We start from the raw sequence: 19,789 nt of genomic DNA on the forward strand, positions 1-19,789 counted from the left end.
TGATGCCTCTTGACCTTTGATATATCTATGGTTAGGATGAATATATGCTATTATTAATATTTCTATTAATTATTACATGATTTGATTGGAAGTGGTTTTATAATACAATTAAATATCAACATAGAACCATCTTCCTCTAATCTATCAAGAGATGTGAGTGATTAAATTTTTGGAGGTTTAAACCTCTCTTAGATTTGAGGTTAAGATGAATCTATGCTTATTCTTATTCTTTCTCTGTCTATATATACCACGTATCAACTTCATAGAGAGAATGAAAGGAATCACACATCTATATTTTGAATAATGTATCAATAAAATGATTTAATCATAAGTATAATAGAGATAGTTGACACTGAAATCTTTTATCTATCTTTGAGAGTGAAATGCTTTTTTGTTATTAGTATTTTATTTTATTGTTTTCAAATACCACATATCAATTATCTTAATCACAAAAAGAATCACGCATCTCTATATTGGATTGTAATATCAATTAATAATACCCTTTTTTTTGTTTTTTTGTAAATTGTTTGAATTAACTTAAAATATCCAATTACATCAATCTATCACTGGTAATCACAATAAAAAACACTACATTCATTACATCTTTGAACTTACTACTTAACCCACTCAATTCTTCTATCCTGTGTGATGAATGCAAGAATTATCATGGGCCCCTATTTTTTCCTTTCTTCTTGGCGGACATCTATCCGGCCTAAGGAGTTGGCGGGAATACACGAAGGTGGTACAATAATTGTGTTTTCTTGTGCCAAATCTAATTATGGGGGGGTTATGTATTTGTAGTTGCTTCCTTGTCACTATCATAATGATATGATTCATGAAAACGTTTATGTCAGCTTATTGACGAAGCTAAAACCACAATTGTGTCTCATGTGGCTCCATTCAAGGGGTGGATGATCTGGATTTAAACAGGAACGCAACAAATGATAGAAATAACCATAAATACAGATATGCAGCGGAAATAATACTTCATTTCATTACTGTCAAATACTGAAATATGCTTACAAACAAAAATGGAAAGAAACCAAATAGGGCAATGGTAGCTTATCTCTGAGAAAAGATGTGGCGGCTACGTGCCTCTGAACTGTGTTACAATGAGGCTCGAAGGCCTATTTATTGTTGAGAAACAATGGAAAACCCTAAACATCCAAAAACCTAACCCTAGAAGATGAAACGCCAAACTATGGGCCTCGTTTTGGGTAAATTGTACATCAACTTCTCGGGGTCGTAACTTTGGCATACGATCTCCGTTTAACACGCACAATAGCTTGTTAGAAAGATCTATTCGAGGACTACAACTTTGGGAAGAGCAACATCAATCCATGGACCCATGTTGCTCCCAGATTTCCCAAAAAACATTGTTTAGGGCCTCAAAACGGCTTCAGAAGTTTAGGACCCGAAAAACTGCTAAAAATAATAAATTGTGCTACAATTAAGGAAACTAAACAACTGAAAGAGACAGTTGTGGGGGTGCAAGTGGGATAGGTGGGTGGCCACCAACATCCACCTGGATCAATGGACCCTAACATCCAAAGGATGTGATGGAACTGGATGTGGTTGAGCTGAAGTTGAAGGACTAAATTTATCTTTATAGGTGTTTGGGTGTTGTGCGTTATCTGGCTGGTTCACTGGAAATTTCTTAGATTCCTTTGAAACTTTTGCGTCATTCAATTTTCGAGGTTTATTTTTGGAAGTCAAAGGAGAGTGCCCTTGAGAAGAAGGGAAGACATTTTGCAGATGACTTGGATGTTGACAAAGTATATTTTTGTAATCCATAGGCAAAAATTCAAGCCATTCTAGTGAAGAAGGATTTTACCTGATAATGCATTAGTGAAATTTACTTCAACACATATGCGGGCGAATGTACATATACCCTTATCCAGCTTGATTGTGTCTACCTTAATGAAACAACTGATAGAGTTTCCCACTTCGGCTAAAATATTAGGATGAAGTAGATGAAGGGGAATATTTGGGAGCCTAACCCAAATGGACGTGGGAAAAGATGACATAGAAATATACTTAAAAAGTTAAAATGTGCCTTCATGCAAAGCCCAGCTCGACCCCAAAACCAGGGACATTCATCAAAAGCTCTATCACAGTCTTGCAAATTCTTAAATTTCACGATAAAGAAACATTTTGATCAAAAGAACAAATCTACATTCGGTGTCCAAGTTTGAACTACCCAATTCCTAAGTTCAATTGTTGATGGCCAAAACCCATTGAATCAACAAATAACAACATGTGGCCCAAAATCCATGCTAGAATCGTAAGAGATGGAGTGATCTATTTTAATAGCTGGGATATCGTTCGCTTGATCCACAATGAAATCATACCCTAAGAGATATTTATGTGTCAGAGGATTGAGCCCTATCTTGAGGGAATCCTTAAAGGACTTGTACTTAGAAGCAGAATGTGCCCCCCCACCTATGGCACCATCATTTGAGCATGCAAAAAGAGAGATTGAAGAATCCTTGATAATGCCATAACCACTAAATAAATGCCCCTCTTGAAGTTTTCGTCTTTCGTGAAGAAGCCACATAAAACCAATAATGATTCCTATCCGTTTTTGATGTTGGGAAGCAAGTGTAGATAACAAATCTATTTCTTTCATCTTGATGCAGAGAGTCCCACCAATGAAAGGCCTGACAAAGACTAGAAATTGCAAGATATCTGGAGCTGTAATTTCATCTTGGGATATCTCAAGAGATAAGTCCTTTAGAAATGGTTTCCCCTGCTTTACCAGATCTGGAGGTAGATTTGATTTATGCAAACCCTCCTTTGGAGGATGGATCCATGGGCCTAGACCAGTAGTCACTGCCATGTTAGAAACCCTATAATTTTCAAATCTTAGAGAGAAATCAGTTCCATCGCTATCAAATTCCTCTGTACTAGGGGCAATAACCTTTGACATGCAAAGGGGTGTTGTCGATGGAGCTCAAAGATTGATGCCTTGTCCTAATGTGCTAAATACTCCCTGGTGACGGTGTGTTGATCATCATTCTGATCGATCTCATGTCTAAATATTCTGCCTTAGCAGTGACAATCCCACCTTCGATCTTGCAGGCCATGGTACACAACTGTAGAGCTAAAACCCTAGTTTGCAAGAAAGTTGCAGAGTTGTTTAGGTGTATATATATCAAGTTTCTCTCCCTTTTTTTTGTTTAGCTAGACAAAATGAATTTTGAACTTTGAATTGGCAACCTTCAAACAATAAGTGCCTTAATAATACATTCTCTAAAACACTTTTTTTTTTGTAAGCTTGGTAGGACTAAATCTTCATCATGTCCAATATATCACCTCGATCGGGGCAGGGAATTGAACCGGTGACTTCACATCAAGGAGTGCCTTAACAGAGCACCCGATCACTGTCTATCTAAGACCCCGTGGACCTCCAATAACACTTTTAACTAAAACTAATCAAACCCATATATTTATGTCTATTTTCTACTATAATCTACGTTAGTTTTATATTTACTAAATGTTTTATTTTTAATTTAAAAGGGACACATGTCAAATCAAAACCGAATTACACATCTCCTTCACACTAAGGTGTAAAATGATCCTCTAGACCCAATGAATTAGATTATTAATGCTATATAATGCTTTTAATTAAAACTAACCAAATATGTGTCTACGTATGATTATAGTCACCATTGATTTTTATTTAGTAAATATTTTATTTTAATTTTAAAATAGACATATCTCAACTCGAAGTTAAACATGGAAATAATTCAGGATGTAAAATATGCCTCTATACCTAATAACTTTATCCTAAATTTAACTTAAAAATAAAAAAATAAAAAAATTACATGTACATATTATTTTTACTACTAGTTTTAATTACACTGACATATTAATATAGTATTTAACAAAAAAAATTAAAATTAAAAATTTATGTGCAATTTATTATATGAAATAAAAAATAAAAATTTATGATTAAAAATTCTAGGGAGAAAGCACTTATCTTTCTTTCAATTGATTCATCAAAAATGAATTACATCACATCACAGTACATCAATATTCCCCTAATCATGCTACACAACATTACATTTTTCTTTCCTGGACTTAGGCTCCAAGATTATACATTGGCTTGTCTTTCTTTCCTTTCCTCTTCTAAACGTCTATCCAACCCGAGGGATTGTCTGAGACAACCACCTCCTTTCCTTGAGATGTTTCCATTTCCAAGTGCTCCAACATATTTGTTGGCTCCTTGTCACTATCTAAATGGTTTGATTCATGGGTATGTTTTTTCCCACTCTTTGCAAATGCCAAAATTATGGCTGAATTTTGTGTTGTACTAATTGACAGTTGAGCTTCCTCCCTTAATGGTTGAGATGGCATATCAAAAGTCTAAATTGGGTCTGCAAGAGTAGTGCTAACATCAGGGAGTCTTCAGATTCTGAGAATTACTCGACCCGTGAGCCATAGTGGACTTAGAACCATTGGGTCCTTTTGGATCTTGCCATCCATGATTTTTCTTCTTGGCTTCAAGGTGTGAAGAGTACCTCATGAATATGGGAAAACATTCTATAGGAGCATAGGCTATTGGAAAGATATACAACTAAAAGTCATATTTTCATAATCTATCGATTAGGAATAAACCCTATTTCCCCATTTAATGAGGATTTTATCTAGCAAACCTTTACTGAGGTCCACTTCAACACAAATGTGAATGAATGTGTGAATTCCTTTCATAATAATTTCTGAATCAATCTTGATGAAGCAACCTAACAAATTTCCCAAATCTTCTAAGATAGTTGGATGTGTCAAATGGATGGGAAAATTGGGAAACCTCACCCATATTAGAGTTTCCATATTTGACATAGTTAGAGGATTAAAATATGAAAACAGGTGATAACGGGAGAGACTACATCAACCCCAAAACCAAGTTCCTTGATCAAAAACCTTATGCCAATCCTTTATCTTTTGAAAAATAACAATAAAAAATTCTTTTGACCATAAAGGTACCGGAGCATATGGAGACCAATCCTGGTGAACTCACTTATTGAGAGTCGATGAAGAAGGCCAAAACCCATTGAAGCGATAAATAAGCGCTTTTTGTTCATAATTTGCAGCTATGAAAGCGGATGCAATATTTTTTTGCCTCAAGAGGGGATTTAAGCTATCTATTCCACAACAAATGTAGGTCCAGAGAGATCTTTAGGGTTTGGGGGAGGACTTATAGGTAAGCTGGACTGATCTCACATGCAAGAGAAGAAATTTATAGCAGAAAACCACCAACATCACTAAGCTATTCGCTTTGACTCCCCTCTCCCTTTGAGACAGTCTCCTTATATAGGCTTTTCTCAGGCTCAAGAGGATGTATCTAAACACCTAGTGCCATGAGAAGTTAGGAATTTTCTATAGTAAGTGACTCCTAGCTAACTTAGGATCAAGTGAGTCAAGCTAATCTCCTCATAAATGATCTACTCTAGAAGTTTGACCTCCATTGCTCCCATGCCAAAGACATGTTGCATACTCAAGTGATAGGTTCTTCAACTGCAATGGAGTGATCGGTGACAGGATGGTGAGCCTGTGGGAGCAATGGGCTAGTAAAGAAGCAAAAACGAGGAAGAAGGATGCATTCAGACCAACAACTTTGGGAGGTTGAGTTAGAGTTCCTCTACTTGACATAAGGTGGCAAAAAAGGGTCTATAACAAACTATAGTCAATCACTGTCAATTATAGTCAACAATGGTCAAACATAACCAAACATGGTCAACCATGGACAACAATGGTCAAACATAGTCAACCATTGTTATCCATACAATCCCATAAGCAACAATTATCATCCATTAACAACCATAACCAACCATGGTCAAACATGGGTAAGAATGATTATTCATGGTATATTGTAGCCAAGCATGCCTAACCATAACTAAACATGTACCATAAACAACCATGATCAAACATAACTAAACATAGTCAATCATAATGAATTATAACTAATTGTAGTAACCATAATAAACTATAATCAAACATAACTAACAAAATCAACCATAATAAACTATAATCAAACATTATCAAATGTTATATAATTAAAATCTATATTTAAAATTTAAATTGGTGTATGTACTATACTCCAAAATTTCAGTGACTTATAATTTTTTACAAAGAAAACACATGCGCATTCAAATGGTATGTTTTTTAATTGGAAATTGACTTTTCAATTTACAACCTTTTTAAAATCCATATATAATCAAAATAACTTCGCTTATATAATCAAAATTCATTAATCAAATAGCTTGGCTTACAAATTTTCTAATTGCAATTTGACTTCTAACTCCAAGAATTTTTAAAAATCCATATACTATCAAAATTTATCAATCAGATGACTTCATCTATCGCATTTTTCAATAAAAATGACTTCCCACGCCGAGTAAAAAAGGTTGGGTTGAATGCACCCAAATGGACAGGGAGTTTACCAGAAACAATTCTTGTGGCGTCACTGAGTGCATAATGTTGTAGAATCCGAGAGGAGCTTGACAGGAACCTTCGGGCGACCCTGGAAACTTGACCACCGCCAGGCTGCGTCACAGTGGACATGGTCAAATTGCACGCCAGCAATGAGGCAATTTGACGCCAGCGAACCAGTCATAAATATTTATAAGGGCGAAGGGTTTCTTCAGATACACAGGCGAGCACTGATAAGCAGAAGCCGCAGCAAGAAGAAGAGGATGTTGTCTAAGACTTGTAGTTTTTGCGCAATAGATTAATTCGTAATTTCAGTGATTTGGAAACACTCTGACCAAATTTACAGTGTTTAAGAATACATTGTTAAATTTTGCAATTTCGCTCCAATTCAAACCCTAGGGCAAGGTGCAATTAACGGGAAATCAAGTTTCCGGATTTTCAATTTGGGCGTTTTAGCTGGACTTTACCCCACAAGACGAGAAAAGAATGGGAATGCCTTTAGAAGGGCGAGTTGCCATCGTGACAGGTGCATCTGGCGGGATCGGCAAGGATATCGCCATCCATTTAGCAGCGAAGGGAGCCAAAGTGGTCGTCCATTACTCCTCTAATCAACAGACCGCAGAGGAGGTGGTCTCCACCATTAATAATAATAACTCCTCTTCTTCTGGTGATGGTGTGAAGGCGATTTCCTGCAAGGCCGACATCGCAAACCCTTCCCAGGTCGCCCAGCTATTCGACATAGCCGAGCAGACTTTTGGGTCCGTTCACATCCTGGTGTACTGTGCAGGAGTGTTGGACGCCAAGTATCCACGGCTCGCGGAAACCTCCGTGGAAGACTGGGACTGGACTTTCCAAGTGAACTGCAAGGGAGCGTTTCTTTGTAGCAGAGAAGCCGCCAACAGGATCGTCCGCGGTGGTGGTGGTCGCATCATCAACCTAAGCAGCTCCTTGGTGGGAATGTCGAGACCGGGGTACGGCGCATACGCTGCCAGTAAGGCGGCAGTGGAGATGATGACGCGAATCCTTGCGCAGGAGCTGCGGGGCACTAAGATTACAGCAAATTGTGTGGCCCCAGGCCCTGTTGCCACCGATATGTTCTTTGCTGGGAAGAGCGAGGCCCTGATCGAAACGATGGCTAAAGCGGCCCCCCTGGAGCGGTTGGGGAAATCGGAAGATATAGCTCCAGTGGTTGCTTTCCTGGCGAGCGACGAAGGAGAGTGGGTTAATGCTCAGGTTGTTCGGGCCAATGGAGGCCTGATATGATTCATGATTTTTCAACCCCAAAAGGCCTGTACAGCGTCTTCTACAAGATACCCACATCATTAGTTTACTAGGTTCTTCTATTCCAGCCAAATCTTGTCCCGCGTGGCCCAGAAATTGAACGATTTCTGTCCCCAAAATAAACTGGATTTTGTTCACTGCACTGTGTTTTCAGACCTTACCGTGGTTGCATTTTCTAATGCCTTTGAAATAGGTTACTTAGGGTTGTAGTTGATAGTAGTACTTGAACACAAAACAATATATTATTCCAATGTACAGAATTTCTCCTTTTAAGGGCTGCAATGATTTTCTAGGTAGTGAGCTTTTGGATTTGACCTTGGGTTCTGTTTTGTGAGGTATCGATTCGTTTATTGGTTGGTTTAGATGATGAGTCATTTTGATGTTACTGATTTTTAGTGCAACTCTTTCTGTACAGATTTGTTTGTCTGGCACATTGTGGAGTGTTTTGTTAAAATTATTATAAATTGATTTTTAAATAATGTTTTATACATGAATTTAAATTCTGAATATCAGACATGTCTTATGTTTTATAGAGTGTGGAGTGTTTTTTAAAATTATCATAAATAATGTTTACTTTTGAATATGAATTTTGAATATTATTGGGATTGATTATCATAATAAATGGATTCATGGTTTAAAAAATAAAAATTATTATTAATAATTTGGACTCTCTATCTATTTTATGGACAATCAAAATGTCCTTCCATATACGTTGTTATTTCAGGATATATAGCATTTAATGCAACAGTGCTCATGCTTACCTTTGTAAGTTCCGCTGCAAGGGATCAATGGATTGTAAGAAATGGGTTGCAGTACAAGGCAGACAACCACTGGTGCAATGATATTTGTCTAGTGCAATGATATAACAATATAACGTTAATGACTATTCTGAGATTAGTAAGCATTATGGTTGTAGAAGCAAAAGTAAGATCATAAACAACCACAATTTTGATTAGTCCAGGAAAATGTGTAATATTTTCAAAAAGATACTAGAAAAATAACAATATTTTTAAAATGAGAGCACAACAAAATTTGAAAATTTATTTGCTTATAAAAATTAGGAATTACAACTATGATAATTACTTGTTGAAATGAACACAAATTTGAAACTGTTGTTTGAATTTTATCTCTAATTCATCTCAGAAAAGATGACGTGCCAGGGTCTCACAAACCGAAGCTCTTCCACTAAAACACACCCTTCTGACTAGGGGGAGCCCATATGTCTCTCTGAAACCAGGGATACTCAAGGTTGTTAGACCTTAAGCCCAAAGTTACAATAACATAGAATAGAAACTCACAATGTATATCTTACTTAGCTATCAAAGTGACCTTCTCCTTTTATAAATGATGGAAGTCGAATTATCCATGCAAGACTTTGCCTTCAACTTCCATGCATTTCAGTTAACTGATGGTGAACTAGGATGAGATGGCCATGCGCATGGCTAAGGGAGTATGCTTGAGTTCAACTGAAGTAGAAGTGGAGAGAAGAAGCATGCACTTAGTCTAGTGGAGATACTCTTATGTCAAACTGATGTGAAGTGGAGAGAAAAAGGCATGTGCCTAGTTAATTGGACCACACGCTCAATTATCTCCCCATGCATGCACACATTGTAGTTAACTCTAAGAAAAGTGCCAACTCATTCCTAAATTAGTGCATGCATCCCAATGGTATTTAGTTCACTCATGCATGTGCTCCAAATAACTGTCATTCACACTCAGTCTTATCCAGATGCATTAACCCTTGTGCATGCACGCAAACCCAATATGGTTCTGTCATTTTCCTCTTGGGTAAGCCAAGGAAAGGACAATCGATTCACTGCTAGTTTTCCTAGTTTGAGTTGGGGACATTACAATCCTCCCCACACAAAGAATGCTTGTCCTCAAGCATTTGTAGATATGAATGCTTTAGAATCTCCTCCCCTTCCCATATTGTGTCCTCTAAGGGAAAGTTTTTCCATTTGTTGAGATATTCAGAGATTATTTTATTCCTCAATTGTTTCTCCCTTACTTGCAAATTGGCTTACGGAATAAGTATTAATTTACCTTCTTCATCCATGGGAGGTAATTTCGTTGAGGGAGTTAAGATTCTTAATCATATGAGAATTTGAGGGCCCATCCTTTTGTCATCTTTGTCACCTAAGTTCCAAAGATGTTAAGAATATTTTCAATGTTTGCCTCTTCTCTGCATCGTTGGACACAAGTGGCTCTCCTTTTCAGGTAGACTCACTGAAATAAAGGTAGTGTCTTGAACATAGTGGCAAAGCAGAGATCAACTGCATTCCTCAATCCCATTTTAAATAGGTTTTGTTGCCTCCTAGGATTCCTCCTTTGGGAAGTTGGTGACATACATCCAAAATGACATCCTTTTTCACCCATTCACCACCCTTTGAATACCCTTTTCCCCATCTTCATACCATCCTACAACTCATTTTGCTCACAATGATATATTTTTTACCAAGGTACAATATTACTTTGTTTAAGTCACTTTTAATGCTCATACTTGTGTGTTAAGGAAGAATCAACATTTTTGTGCTAACTAACAAGAAATCATGAGGAATTCTCCACACAAGTTCGTTCAAGTATTTGTGAAGGCTACTTGTTCAATTGCTACAACACCTTCATTAAACTACAATACCTCTGACACGTCGTTGTTGAATGACAATTGCTACAACACCTCCATGATACTACCACACCATTGGTTGGGGGAGCTTCTGTGACACCTCCACAATGCTACACGATCATTGGTTGGGGTAGCTATTGCAACACCTCTAGGTTCATACAACACCCATAGCACCTTGATTGTTGATGGTATTTGTTGCAACACCTCATCCATGTTGCTAAAGCACCTCTAACAGTTGCAATGACATGAGAGTCACACATCATAGGTTGACTACCAATGCCTAGTTTTCACTGTTGCAGATCGAACGAAAGGACCGACCACTTGTTTCCCAACAAAGGAAACAACAAGAGGTAGTTAGCATCGTCCAACATGGAAGACTTGATGGTAACCACTTTTCCCAACCTTCAACTTGTTGCAGTGGCGAGTGAGTCAATAGTTGTTTGACAATTCTGTCTTTTGGAAATATCATTATAACAAGGGGAGACAACTTGAGAATTTTAGATTCTCATGGCTATCCTCGGACTCCATGATTAATTTAAGAATTGAAGTTCATGTATATTTACCTACTCCACTTAAGTGAGGGAAGAGGAGAATCAGAGAATTGTAATTGCATTATGCTAAAGTTTGTTAATATAAAGTTTGCTAATTTCTATTCAGTTCAATTCATGTGTGTGATGTGTTGATAGGATAAACCTTTTGTTGGATATTTAACCAGTGCCACGTCTAAGGAGGTAAAGCCCCATCCTTAGTCATGTACTTCCTATAATTTAGCTTAGGATATTTTCTATTTCCATTTGCATTGATTTGTTAATAGATTGTTCTATTTTCTAATTCTTAATTGTTGTTCCTACTTATTGATTGAATAGATTATATGTTTACTCTATTTTCTAATTTTGTAATTTCAGTTATGTTTTAGCTCATTAATTTGGATTTCTTGTATTGTAGTTCCAACCAACATTTTTCCAATATTCTAGTATCTAACCAATCCATTCCAGCACCCAGCGTGCATGATATGACGGCTAGGGCGGATGGCTTTCGCTTCCCCCAGCCGTGTTCGAACCCTGCGGAGGTCCCCCCTTCGGCGATATGTGACGGCTTTTCCGTATCAGCCGGCTTCGGCCGTATTCTGTCTGGCTTCGGCCTTATTGTATTCTGGCTTCGGCCGTATTCTGACTGGCTTCGGCCATATTGTAATCATGAGGGCTTCGGCCATATATGGATTTTCTCTCTGAAAAAAAAACCAATCCATTCCAACATGTGTGTTTTTGTTATAGAATCGAGGATCAAACAAATAGTTTGATTAAGTCACCATTTTAATTTCCTCACAATGTTTATTTCAATGCAAGAATGATTTCATTTCCTACAAAGCGTGTTTCCTTTCCTTCCAGCAAAGTGTGATTTCCTTTCTACGAGAGTGTTGTAGTAAATCTTTCAATTCCTACAAGTGTGAACATTTCATTTCCTGTAAATGTGAATCTTTCAATTCCTACGAGTGTGAATCATTGAATTCATGCAAATGTGTAGTTTGTTTTTCTTGGTGGTTTGATAATGAAAATTAACATCCAACTTTGTAATACTTAATAAATATTGCAATTTCACTAGCACTTAATAGATTGTATTAGCATATATAGTGCATGATACTTCACAAGTTATAAACAAACACTAGATTGACAATTAAATGTATAGTTTGTCATTTATCTACTAAGAAAAATTAGAAGGTAACTGAAAAAACCCATCATTTGGAAGGAGGACAACCATCATATTTTTCATAACCAAAGTTCTTCTATTAATTCAATTTGGAAAAAAATTTGGCTTTGCATTTGGGAAACAATTTTCCTTCATTATTGGTCAGAGAAGGATTGGAAGCCTAATTCCTCTGAATCAACCATTATTCTTCTCTTGTAGCTCTCTCACTGTCATCCTACTCCCTACCATCAACCAAGACATCCTCTTCTCCCTCCCCAGGTTTTTAATCTTTTCCACCTGCAAGATTCTACAAATTCAATTCTAATGTCAGTGGATACAAGGGTGATCTAGGTACTTTAGGTTACGAAGGAGCCTTAAGAGATGATCAAGGTACCATCCTTCATATCTACCAAGTCTCTAGGGTTTAATCATAACAATGCAATGAAGCTTTATGCTCTTGAATTTGACCTCTAACAAGCAATTATGGGAAACTTCCTTAAGTTATTTATTGGATGAGACTCACAGATAGTACTATCTTTGACTAGGAAAATCATTCACGACACGGGTCCAACTAAAATATCTCATAGTTAGCACCTGAAGAGCTGCATGGCTCAAATTTCAGTCCTCCTTCCAAAATACCAGTTTTAATCACCTCTTATGTTCATAGAAATGGAAATAAAATAGCGAGCCTCCTAGCTAATGAAAGATGTTCTTACTTTGTTCCACTCAATAGTCCCAGGGTTGATCTTCTAGCTTCACTACTGAAATAATTGTGAGGCCTTGGCGAGAGCATATTCTTCTTCCTTATATAGTGTGATAAGGGAGGTGCAAGGTTGGGAGGGGGTGAAGGCCATTGTCAACCATGTAATGAATGAGGTTGAAATTCTCCACTACCCCTCATTCACTTGAGTGTACTTATTTCTAGACATCCATCTTTGGTTATGATGGTCATTGCACCAGGGGACTTCATTCATATGCACACCAGTTGCTTCATCTTGACCCATGTTCATTTTTGTATGGTACTTAACTCTCTTGCTTCAGCTCATGATGGATCCTTTGTCCCTCCACATGTTATCCTCATGTGGTAAAGCTTTCTCTAACCCCTTGTATTTCCTCATTGATTAGGAGAGCTCTATTGTTTCCTTCATGTCTCCAAGTTCACAAATGGCTCTACTACTAGTTCTCGGTTGGGTTAGTTAGATCGTTGGTTTCCTCACATAGCCTTCAATTTTTTATTTGGATCCATCCTCATCTTCCCCATTCCCCCCTCACCTACCCCCTTGTCACATCTTCTCTTCCCTATTGCAATGATGACCGGGCACCAAACATAGTGTCGTCATGACAATAATAGTCATGGGTCACAAGGTGGCTCATGTGTACAATACAAAGTTGAATCCTCAATTCATTTATTTCATCATCATATTTCTCAAGAGATATAATAGAAGCTTAGGGAAGTTGAAGAGGATGTGATTTAGCAACACGATTGTCAAGCAATTTTAGATGTCTGTTGAAGTGGCAACTTGGGTTCCAAACACTAGGCATATTAGGGATCACCAAAATCAATATTTACATTTAATCAATTTGTATTAGCAAATGAAAAGCCTCCTAGGAAAGGTTCTCCTATAACGAAATGATGCGAAGGATGAGATATTATTGATGCTAGATGATATGTAGCTACAATAAAGGCTCTGGAAAATATATTTGAAAGCATGAAGGTAGGCTTAGCACTAAGTTCTAGTCTAGGAATCAACAACAAGGATGCAACCACTTTCCTTAAGGTGGATACTTCTATCTCTTCCTAGTTGAAGAGTTCAACATGCTAGTTGAATGAATCGACCCTTGGTGGCGAGGATAACACTCCCAATAACTGCCAAGGCTAGACCCAATTGACAAATCCCTACTTCAAGTTATCCAAATCACGCCTTCTCTTTCCCTTGTGAAAGGCACTACAATGCAAGGATATAGTGATGGCGTTAACTTTTGCATCATCATTGTATGAGTATCTATATCACACCCCTTAGAGGGTGTGGTAGAGTCTTGGGCAAAAGTTGTTATGTTTGAAACTAATTTTTAGTGAAACCACATCATGTTTCAATATCATATTCTTCCAGCAAGAGGGTTTATTATTCTTTCACATATTATGTCGATGAACCTTTGCCTTTTAGGAAGAAAAAATTGCATGGACATGCTTGAGACAAAGTATACAATGAAAGCAATGTGTTTAACTACAATTCTTGTTTTTGAACATAATTTTATCAAGAAACCCTTTGCTCAACTCACAATAAATGGAAAATTCGACAAAGGTTGTGGATAATTAATCCAGAGTATTACCATTATCAAAAGAGACCTACAACCCCAATAATCAAGAGAGACAATATTGTGATTTTATGGGAGATTCTAAGAGATTTTGTCAATCATATTAGAGAAGATTTGAGGTCTAAAATGAGCATTCTAATGGAAAGAAAGAAAACTATGTTTTTTTTTTAAATAATATATTATTATTGTATTTTGACTTATCTCCTAATAGATTTATTCATATTTTAAGTGTAGGCACTCATTGGGTGTTGAATTAAATTCCACAACTAACAAGTACGCACTATGCATACTTTTGATAAACCCATTTTGAGGTAAACTAGAAATGCTTTAAAATCCCATGTTTTTCATGTATTTCCAATTTATCTCATGATTGGTTTATCAAAAATATGTAGTGGGTAATTGTTAAATGCAAAATTTAATTCGCATCCAACACATGAAATTTGAGTAAACCTAAAAGGAGATGTGTTGAAAATACAATAAAAAATAATTTTCTTTCTTTCTCTCCGAAACTATTTACTATTATTGTTAATGTCATCATCTTGAATATTATTAGTTTTTTTAAAGTTGATATTGGTAGCAATTTTTGTTCTATCTCATTTTTTACCTCAAAGTTTCTCCAATGGTCAATTACTTTCCAACTTCCAATGCGGAACTAGATCCCTTTCCTTCTTCACATTGTCCCAATTATGCCTCCTTTTCCACTTTGAAAAGAAGCAATGAGGCAAGGAGAGTAGTAGTGGAGAGGTTGGCTCTTGGGTAATTATTGTATGGGTGTCTATATCACACCCCTAAGAGGGTGTTGTGGAGTCATTCACAAAATCCATTGCCTTTGAAACTTTTTGTGGTGCTACCCAATTGTGTTTCAATATTGGGTTCTTCCACCAAAAGGGTTAATTATTCTTTCACATTTTATCTTAAGAAACATTTGGCTTTGGAAAAGATTCCACCACATGTCCATGCTCAAGAAAGCACCTATAATGTAAAGAAGCCCAGAAGGAAGATTATTACAAACCATATTTGGTATTGAGGTATCCACTGCGAGCATGGACGAAAATATGAGAATTTATCATTTCGATCCGTGTAGTAACATCATTTCCAATCTATTGAGTCCAAAATATTTCCATATTTTAATAGCTTGTTTAACTATAGTTATGGTTGAAATCTTTTTTCAAAATCAACATAAATCTTTTTTCAAAATCAACATAAATGTAAATTAAAACAAGATAACATCTCTAAGCCCAATATAATAAACTTATCCCATATGGTAACAATTACTTAAAAAAACAATCTAGAACTCTAATATTCAAAAGCAAAGTTGTCCATAATTACACATTAAAACTTAGTCAAATTAAAAAATTAAGACCTTTAATAACTCCCAAATTCAAATTAAAACCCTGCATCAATAACTTCATAGTAATTCTATATTATCATCGACCAAGAGCCAACACTTACAACATACAACATCTAAATGATCTAACTCATAGAAAAATCGTTAATTAAAAAAACCCTTGCCACATGAACATGTGGCAATATTAAAGCCTTTAGGAAAGAAATCCACACATCTTCCATCCATCTCTATGGAGTTTCATTGACTACTACAAACCATTAAATATGCAAATCATCCATATCTTCAAACAATAAATATCCGTAACCTTAATCATTATAGGATCAAGCTTTTTGTAGCATAGGTTTAAAAAGTTTGTCGTAAAAAAAAAAACATTGATGTTCTTGTCTAGGAAAACTAATAATGGATTTTTAATTATTAGTCATATGTGCCTTCAATGAATATAAGCTTTCACCCAATGGAATTATTTGTGTATGTGGAACATTAAAAACAAATATTCCTGAGGTTGGCCAAGAGCCTAACGATAAATTTTATTTTTTTCCATACAAAATTAGGGTCATTTGTTTTCCTTTGGATTGGGTAATGTTCTTTAAAATGATTTGATAAAGTGGCTTGGGGTGGTGAAGGAAATTAGAGAAAACAGGTATGTATATAATAATATTTATTTATTTATTATTATTGGAAAGTCAAGCATAAATAAATAGTATAAAGAGGTGGAAAGTCAAAACATAAATACATAGTATAAAGACGTGTGATGATAGAACATATTTCCTACGTTTTAGAAATAGGGCATTTAATAAGTTATTAGTCCCTCCCCTAAGGGTCGGTAGGGACTCTTGTAATCGATTTGCTTTAAAATCTAAGCCGGTATATAAACAATATAGGATTAAACCTAAAGTCTGGCTTGCATGCAATAATTCATCTTTTTTTCTTTTTCTTTCTTTCTTCTTCTTCTTCTTTTTTTTTTTTTTTCTTTTCAATGTATTAAACACAGACAAAGTTTCTTGATAGCGAATCAAACGATATCAAACATTATGAGGTCTTATTTGGCCTCTTCCCGAGGCCAAGAGGTTCATAACTTAGTTAAAATGCATAATATTAATAAGCTTCTGTGACATGATTGAATAATGTCAGGATTACTATACCATTATTTACTTAAAATTAAATGCTTGGTTGCACATGTGGCAGTTGACGCGGTTGGCTAGCAGTGTCCTGCCACGATCTTGCTCTTGGCTCGCAGTGTCCTGCCAAGATCTTGCTAACGAGGCGCTCTTGGCTCGTAGGCGCTCTTGTTGCTATAAGAAGCCATTATTACTACAATAGTAATGCATAGTAATATCGGGACGAGAAAGTCAATTTACATATAAAAGGTCAATGGAGTCCACTGTTTCAGAGTATCAAGTAGAGTTGTTTCAAACAAAGAACGAAGAATTGATAACTTTGTTTTTTTATATTTGTTTTATGTTTTATGGAGGGTCCATGTGTATCCGTGATTGTCTTTTCTTGTTGCCTTTGACTCATTACCTTTGTAGGTGTATTATGGAACACTACTTTAGAGGGGTTCGTGGGAGTGGGAAAATACTTTGTTATGTTGGATGGATTGTATTGAGATCACATTTGTTGTACTCAATTACTATGTATTGTTTTGGGTTCTTTGGATCAAAGATCGTTTTTATATTTTGTTTATGCTTGATGGAGAGCTTTAGGTTTTAATAGTTGTGTTCTTATTGTGCATTTATTTCAATGCATTCGTGTGTGTGTGACAAAATACCTTACTCTGGTGAATGGTTTATACAAATATTTTTATCACCCTGAAGACATAATACATTCATTACCTACCTGACATTACCACCAGACCATACCCCACTAGACATTGAGTTGTTATCCATTATTATTAGAATTAATAACTTGAATATGGGAATCCATAGTTTGTTGACAGGTTGAAGCGTAACAAAGTGAAGCATAGTGGGTATTCTAGGTTGATTGCCTTCCTTATGTTATTTGCGGTAAGCCAGCAGTTAGTGCCTTTTGTCGGGAGCCATTTGTTGGCATCGTCTGAAGGACCACCGCTCACAAAAGACTGTCCCTCGATATCAAGTTAATCAAGTCAATCAATCAATAAATCACTAAGTGCTACTTGCCCATCACTGATTGTAATTTGTTCACACATGGCACAAACACATCCTCTCCTTGACATGGTGGATGAGAACTGGATGCACAACTCCTTCCTAGTCACGTGGAACTAACTGGTCACGCACGGAAAACCCTCCTGGCACATGTGTTATTGAAATAGGTCATGTAGAACACTATCCTGGTGACAAGCTGCTATCGGACTGCTCCTCTGGCACTAAATCTCACCTCACTTACTGACTCACTTGGATAAGGGTAACTAGTATTAAGTAAACAAGGATAGTAGAACCAAGCTTTCCATATCATACATAGGGTAAAGTATTATTAGGAGTCAATGGTTATCACATAGAGCTAGTGTTAGCATGATGAAATATAACTTATAAATACTCTTTATAAGCATGCAGTATCATTAGCATTGACCTCTTACTTACTATGAAGTATAACAAAGTTCTTGTTCAATACCGATTTCAAGCACCTTCCATGATAACAACTGGTTTCAATGTTTGAACATGTTATATGCATCTACTATTACAAGTATACTAATTTTTTTCCAAAGGAAAAAGCAGTAACTTTTATTAAAAAAATAATGAAAGTTACACTAGCATTTGCCACTAAGGCTCGAGTGCTTTCGCACCCCCCGCAACGTTAGGAGGCTAACGTGCAAAAGAAAAAAGAGAAAATGAGAAGAGAGGAAAGAGAGAGAAAAAAGAAACAGAACAAAAATTCCAGCTGCAAATGAGATTCGTGCTTCAAGTTTTTCTCCCCTTTTTCTTTTCGACCTTACGCCACTCTCCTTGAGAGGGTTCGATCGAAGCTATGACTATCTGTGTTTCTGCATTCTGTGGGATGGTTTCTTTGTCTGAGTCTGATGTATCAGAGTGGTGATGACGTTTGATGCCTCCCATGCTTGGATCCACCCTTGTCATCTCTGTCTTGTCATGCGGATTGGTTCCCTTCTGATTCTCCATTTCTTGTGATATCTCAGTCTTCTCTGCAGGGGTCACTTCCTCCTCTGCTTCTGACTCTTCTTCCTCAGAATCTGGAGGTGAGAATTGCCATCCTTTCTTCTGCTTCCCTTTCTGCTTCTTGTTGGTTTTCTTTGCTTCTGGGCATGTGCTTTGTAGATGTCCTGTCTGCCTACATAGCCTGCATCTGAAGGCCGTGTTTTCATAATCTAGTACTTGCTGCCAGTTTTGTTGTTTGTAAATCAGCCTTATACTGTCCGGCAACCCTTTACTTAAATCTACTTCCACACAAATACGTGCGAAAGTATAGATCCTGTTATCAATCCTTTCCAGATCTGTTTTAATGTATTTCCCTATACTGTTTCCAATGCCTTCCAAGACTCGATCGTTCCAGAAGTGCAAAGGAAGATTGTATAGTCTGACCCAGACTGGCATTTTGGTTACAGTCATTTTGTTTGGATCAAAATCCGGGAACCATGGGGTCAAAAACAGCCCCGAAGTTCCCCAGAACCATGGCCCTGTACTGATGACTGTATCTCTGACTTCCTGGGATGTAAATTTTACGATAAAAAACCCCTTAGAACATAGGTGAATCTCACATTCCATGGTCCATCTGGTAAAAATCCAATGGAATAGATCCAAGGGTTTGGGCCAATAGCTGTTAAATCGGCAGATTAGAGCTTGTGTTTCATAGGATTTGACGAAATCGTCAAGCCCTGTAGAATCTAGATTTAAGGCTGGGGTTTGTTCTGCCTGATCTACAATGTATGGCCTGGGTACGTTTCTGCTTGGATCTGAAGATGGCCCTGCGTCTCTGCTGCCCTGAAGAATGTTTTTGTAGGATGCAGTTTTTTTCCCCTTGTCTCCGTTTTGTTGTCCTTGAGGTGGAGCCCCTCCTCTCAATCTGAAGTTTAGAGTAATAATGGAGCCTGGCCCAATCTCATAGCTTTCCATCGATCTACAGTCCTGGAGTGACCGCCTACCACTGACCAGGTGTTGGATCTGCACGGGGTA

General features: G+C 36.9%; 1 pseudogene; it reads left to right on the forward strand.

Annotated features, from left to right (window-relative positions):
• The first annotated feature begins 6,398 nt into the window (after positions 1-6,398).
• LOC149183448 (short-chain type dehydrogenase/reductase pseudogene) lies at positions 6,399-7,873 on the forward strand (annotated as a pseudogene).
• Positions 7,874-19,789: the final 11,916 nt, after the last annotated feature.

The sequence above is a fragment of the Pinus tabuliformis genome, chromosome 3_2 (genome assembly GCF_031772625.1).
Source record: "Pinus tabuliformis cultivar Carrire ecotype Pingquan chromosome 3_2, CPIR1, whole genome shotgun sequence".
Lineage (NCBI taxonomy): Eukaryota > Viridiplantae > Streptophyta > Pinopsida > Pinales > Pinaceae > Pinus > Pinus tabuliformis.